Source organism: Mchenga conophoros, linkage group LG23 (genome assembly GCF_057382185.1).
Source record: "Mchenga conophoros isolate Kocher_MC1m ecotype Shallow Benthic linkage group LG23, M_conophoros_male_GT1.1, whole genome shotgun sequence".
NCBI lineage: Eukaryota > Metazoa > Chordata > Actinopteri > Cichliformes > Cichlidae > Mchenga > Mchenga conophoros.
In genome coordinates, this window is record NC_140547.1 from 4,259,625 (window position 1) to 4,265,965 (window position 6,341).

Here is a 6,341-nt window from a genome sequence, read left to right on the forward strand (position 1 = left end):
ATCACATCATTAAACCAGCTCCCTGTTTGGATTCGAGACATAGACACCCTCTCTGCTTTGAAGATTAAGCATAAAACGTATTTGACTAAGCTTACAGTTAGGGCTGGATCAGGTGACCCTAAACCATCCTTTAGTTATGCTGGGACAGGCTCAGGCTGCTGGGGGACTTCCCAGAGGTATGAAAGAGTGCTAGACAAATAAAACTGAGTTGAATTGATATTAAATGAATATAATAATATACTGAATATATTATAATATTACGGTTCTCCTAGTTTGTAACAAAAAAAATAGATGTTAATGAAACGTGTATATATATCTATATATATGAACTTCTAGTTAAACTAACTTTAAATAATAATAGTCAATTATTTAATCTTTTAAATATACCACAGGTGTATAAGATCTTCATTCCAACTTTATCTTAAAATAGATGTCTGGGCTAATAAAGGAAAGCAACTCCAAAATTTTGTGAAATACTCATATGAAGATGGGGAAAAAACAGTTATGCTTGTCTACAATGTAGAGGTTTTGTTGTCAATTAAATCAAGTTTACTTTGATAAATGTATCCCAAAGGGAACCAAAGGGAAACACCTTTGTTTTAGCCATTTTTGTTGTTTCTGTTTCGGGTAATACTGGGTGTGCCGGGATGAGGACACTGAAACAAAGAACAATCCTCCTTCACTGCTTAGAGTCGTCACCTGCTCAGCTGCAACAAGCAATGAGCTGACAGACAATTTTCTAGAGCCAAGTGACATCTTGTGGACATTAGATGTATTTGCAAGAGTCAACAACTTTCAAACTCATTTCACATAACGCAGCAGTATTTTTCATTTCTTCCGACTGTGGGTTCGACATGTTTAACCTCTTTAGACCTTGTTAGGTTTAATCTAACTTTGACAGAGAGAATAAATTAAGAGGCCAATGACACTGAAATCTGAGTCATAGACATTGGGTATGACTACAGATGAGAAGCTATCCCTTAAAAATTCAATAACTATCTTTAACCTGGGTGACTAATTGCATGTTGTGTACGGCAAGCTTCGTGCCGAGAAAGATGGCAAATCTGATGTTCTGATCTAAGACTAAAGAATGAAATGTGTGGGATATCAGCACACTCGGTATGCCCAGTATTATCAGGAAAATCTTCAGACGTGACTCATGACATTACAGCCCGACCTGGCCGCCCACATCTTTAATGAGCTGTGCCTCTTGCCAAAATCCTCCACCTACTGAAATTACTACCAACCCTGTTCATTCACTATGAACTCAGTCAGATAATTACAGCCGTTCACCAATTTAGGGTCATTTTCACCAGTAATGCACTGGGTATTTTTTGTTTGTTTGTTTGTTCTTTAAAAAACACATTAAAAAATTTTCCAAGATGATCACATTATTCCACAAAGCCAAAGATAATTAAGTCTGGATTCTCTTTATACACGGCATTGCTCTCTCATTGTCCCACACTTGACTGACGGAGCAGAAGAATGAGGAGAAAATAATCACCAACCAAATATTTCAATTAGAAAAGAAAGCAATTATTATTATTCCACTACACAGCTTTTCATTCTGTTATGTGGCACTTAAGTCAACTCTGAATATTTTTTTAAATTAGGAAATACGTAGTTATTTCATTTATTTGACATTCATTTTATTGTGAAATACTGTTTGCCGTTTCATTATCAGTTTGTGGTTGGCTATTATTGTGTATGAGGGGTAGGAGCATATAAGGACAGCACATACTTTTCATCTCAGTGTGAAAAAAAATCTTTATCTTCATTACTCTTGCAAATAGTACCTTAAAAAAATATGCCCAAATTCCTGACTTTTACTAATAACATTTAAGGTTATTTAACTTAAAATCATTGCTTCATCTCTATTGAGGGTGAATGGTCTGGTACTATAGTGCCTTTCTATTCAGCTGACTGTCTTATTACATAATCACACACACACACACACACACACACACACACACACACACACACACACACACACGCGCACACACACACACACGAGTAACTAACTTGCCCAAGGATACTTTAGCATGCAGACTGAAGGAGTAAATATGTAGTCCCAGAAATTAGTATATATTTGCACCATCCTTAAAAAAATCTGCATGATGTTCAGTAGGAGTGTAAGACATAATAAATAAAGTATATTAAATATAAAAAATATTCAGTTCAGCTTTATTTCCATAGCGCTAAATCACAACAAGCGTCCCCTTGAAGTGGTTTATACTGCAAGGTAAAAACTTTACAACATTAGAGAGAAAGCCCCAACAATCAGAAAATCCCCCATGAGCAGCACTTGGAGGAAAAACTCCCATTTAGCAAGTAAAGACCTCCAGCAGAACGAGGCTCAGGGAGGGGCGGCCATCTGCCACAGCTGACTGGAAGTGAAGGGAAAGAGAAGAGAAAAAAGGAGAACACAGAAAGACAAAGGACAAAACACAAACTATGGAAGGAAGAAGACAAGAGTTAATGACGTGCAGTGGCAAATAAAATAAAAGTGAATAGAAGGGAGTGGAGATGAAGAGATCGGTGTGCATAATGGGAAGTCTCCTAGCAGCATGGTTCAGGGTCTCCTGATCCAGCCTGAACCATATGTTTTACCAAAAGGTTTTAAGCCTAATCTTAAAAGTAGAGGGGGTGACTGTCTCTTAAATCCAAACTGGGAGCTGGTTTTTACAGAAGAGGAGTCTGATGACAGTTGAAGCCTCAAATACCACAAGTAAGCTTGCAGTCTGAGAGGAAAGTGGCCTGTTAGGATAACCATGAGGTCTTTAAAATATGACAGGACCTAATTATTCAAAAGTTTGTATGTGGATGGATTTAAAACTTCACACTGTATTTTATAGGGAACCAATGAAGATAAGCTTTTTTTAACCCCATAAACAATAATACGCCACGCTGTGTGCAGAGACTCCTGTTTGGAGTGATGTTAACCTGATGAGAAGCTGCCTGCGGTGCTCTATTGTTTCTGGTGTGACACACTGTCTGATAGATGCTGTCAGATTAATCATTGATCATCTCGTGTTTCCCTCAGCAGCCGGTGACATGGGGATAGAGTCTGTGTTACTGCCGCTGCATGTACAACAAACAAGCAAGCACATAAATAATACAGGTTCTACACAAAGTGTTCCATTGTACTAAGAGATCTGGATCCATCTCTGCCAGCAGGTAAACACTACAGATGTCTAAATCCCTGTAACGGGAAGCCCGAGGAAGGGTTTTTTTGTTTTGTTTTCCTGTTACTGTCATTCAACGCCCACTTTTTGCGCATGATTCCCCACGGTTTTACCTTTTCCGCTTTCTTTCCTCTTGTGTTCTCTCTCTCTTGTTCCTTGCTCCTCTGTTCTGTCTTCCTTTCCTTTTTTTTCTCTCCCTAAATTCTCACTAAACACATCTTTGTTGGCAAAGATTTTAGAGAATTATATAAAGGAAGGGGAATGAAAAGGGGGGGAAAAAGCCTACAAAAGGCGTTCTTCAAAACACAATATTTGCTCCATCATCTTAATAAACACACAAATGTCAAGAAGAAGAGCTACAACACAGTCGCACAATGCACACAAAAGATGACAAGTATGGCAGGGCTTTGTTTACAGAGTAACACCTCTGTAGAAGTCCAGCCTATTAGAAGCAAATAAAATGGATTACATATATTAAAGCTTTAATTACTTGCTGTAATTGAAAACACACGCACACACATATACACTAAAGACCCCATATTCGCCTCACCTCGTTGCCATGGCAACGTGGGGCTCAGGTGATCTCAATATATGAAACCGTGAAAGCTGGACAAACCGGTTCTGCCAGGTGAGACAAAAGTTGGACATCCAAACAGCAGCCAAGAAGAGGAGTGACAAACCTGCTGCCCTCTTCATCTTTACTCTGAAAAACCTTTGCACGGTGAAAAATCACTGAATCACTGAGCCTTACACGGATTCCTGACGGTTGGAGTACTTTGGGTGTGTGCTTTTGTATTGTACTAGACCTGTAACCATTTTATTACATGTCATAATTTAGATGTTAAATTTTCACAATAATATTCTCGTTTTTTCATAACCTGATAAAAAGAAAATGCTTGGATTTGGTTGTTTTAATGAATGAATTTAATGAAAAGTTCTCTAAATCATTTTGAAATGTAGAAGTGTAAAACAAGCTTTTTTTTAAAAAAATATAACATCTGGTTATTAAAAATAAATGAGTAAAAAGTAAAAGTCTGTGAGTCAGTGATTGCCCCCAGCTCAGGTGAAACATGAAGCCGTGGAGCCTCTGCGGTAGCTGAAACTTTATCCGCGGACTCTTTGAAAACAGTCAAAACAGACATGAAAAAGAAGAGCTAACTTCCGGTTATGTATTTTCATAATAATAGCGTCTGCACAACAAGCTCAAAGGTTCTCCTGCAGTTTTAAATAAAAATGTCGAATAAAAAATTAAAAAAAAGAATTTTATTGTTTATAACTGTTAGCCCATTCCTCATCCTGCTTTTCTAAAGTTCTATTTCAGTTTATATATTCAAAAGGGGCAATGCAGTTTAGCATAGTTCCTATATGGAGCATGATAAGGATGTGCTGCCAGAGTTTATAGCCATTGCTTATTTCAAACCCTTGTCCCTTGCTGGGCTTTTAAATCCACATTGCATAGAGAAGATTTACAACTTTCAATTACATGAAACCATACTACACTGTAAAAATAAAATTATAATAAATACACATAAAAGAAATAGAGTAAATAGAGTAAAAATAAAAGAGTAAGAATATCAGTGTGTGGGGTATTTTTCACGCAAAGCATTTTTATGCCTGCATTAAAAGAACATTAAATCAACCTCAGCTGGTGTAATTAAACGATAGGCAAACATTTTTACATTGCACTTCTTTGTTATCACATGCATTGGTTTTTGGAAGCATTTGTCATACTGTGTACTCTGTCACAGGTGTAAATGTCATGCATGATCCAAACTGTGAGGCTCGTGACAAAGTTGTTTACTCTAGAACAATATACCCAAGGAGTGGTCAGTATCAGCAATGAATCAGGTGAAGCAGAGCACAGAATAAGTTTGGCTGTTTTGCCATGTGTGGAGTCAGCATCCCAAGCTCACAATTTCATGGTCATCAGTGTTGTCACCACAACCACAGGTGTTGTGGACAGATGTTTAACATGGGTCCTGATCTTGGAACTGAACGTGAATTATGAACGTGATTTTTGGGATTGCAGCTGGAATGCTGAGCAGCATCCCTAAATCTTAGGTCACTCTGCTCCTCTGGAAAACAACGGCTTGCTCCATGAAGGAGAAGAGAAGGAGTTCAAGTACTTCATGGTACTTTTTATGAGTAACAAAGCGACCATGAAATCCACTGCAAAGTCACTCTACAATACCTTGGACATGATAAGAGAGCCAGGCAAAGGTAAAACTCTTGATATACCAGTCAGCCTACATTCCTGCATTTACCTGTGGTTGTGAAATTTGTCTAATGACCAGAAGTTTCCTTTGCAGGGTGGATGGATTTACTAATCAGGTGAGAAGTTTGGAAATCCAGTGAGGAGCTAAGAATACAAGAATACTTTTTTGTTTTTATTTTTTAACAATAGACACCAATCAATTATTAACTGCAGACATTACATATCATTAAATGCATTAAATGTAGAAAATGTTCAAAGCTGTATTATTATGTATAATGTTAGTGTTATTATTAGTATTAATGCATTAATGTGCAAACATCATTTTTACACTGTACCCAGTGACGATGCATATGTTGTATGCGAAATATCAAAATGTGATGCATCTCAGGAGACCATGGTGGTAATGGTGTTACAAACTCCCAAATATTTCACATATGTAGTTTTTACAGATCTTTCTTCAGTATTAATCACACATAATTGTAACAGCTACAAAACAAATGAATAACACTGGAATCAGTTCAATTCAATTTTATGTATATAGCGCCAAATCAAAACAACAGTCTACTTGGGTGACTTTACATTATAAGGTAAAGAACCCCCAACAATCAAATGACCTCCTATGAGAAAGCACTCGACGACAGTCGGAAGGAAAAACTTACTTCTAACAGGAAGAGACCTTTGGCAGACAGACAAAAGAGTCAGACGTTAGCAATAACTAATTATTAAATGCAGAGTAGTGTACTGGTAAAATGAGTGGAAAAAAAAGATGAGTGAAGAAGAAATCACATGCATGAAGCAGGAAAATATCAAAAAAATTCGGGTTTCAATTTAATCTTTCACGTTTGAATGCAACTTGTGACGACATGCTTTTATTTTGTACGTCCAAACCTCTATCTTCCGGCGCTTCTGCCGTCGTTTGCCGCTGTCTTGTGGCGGCGTCG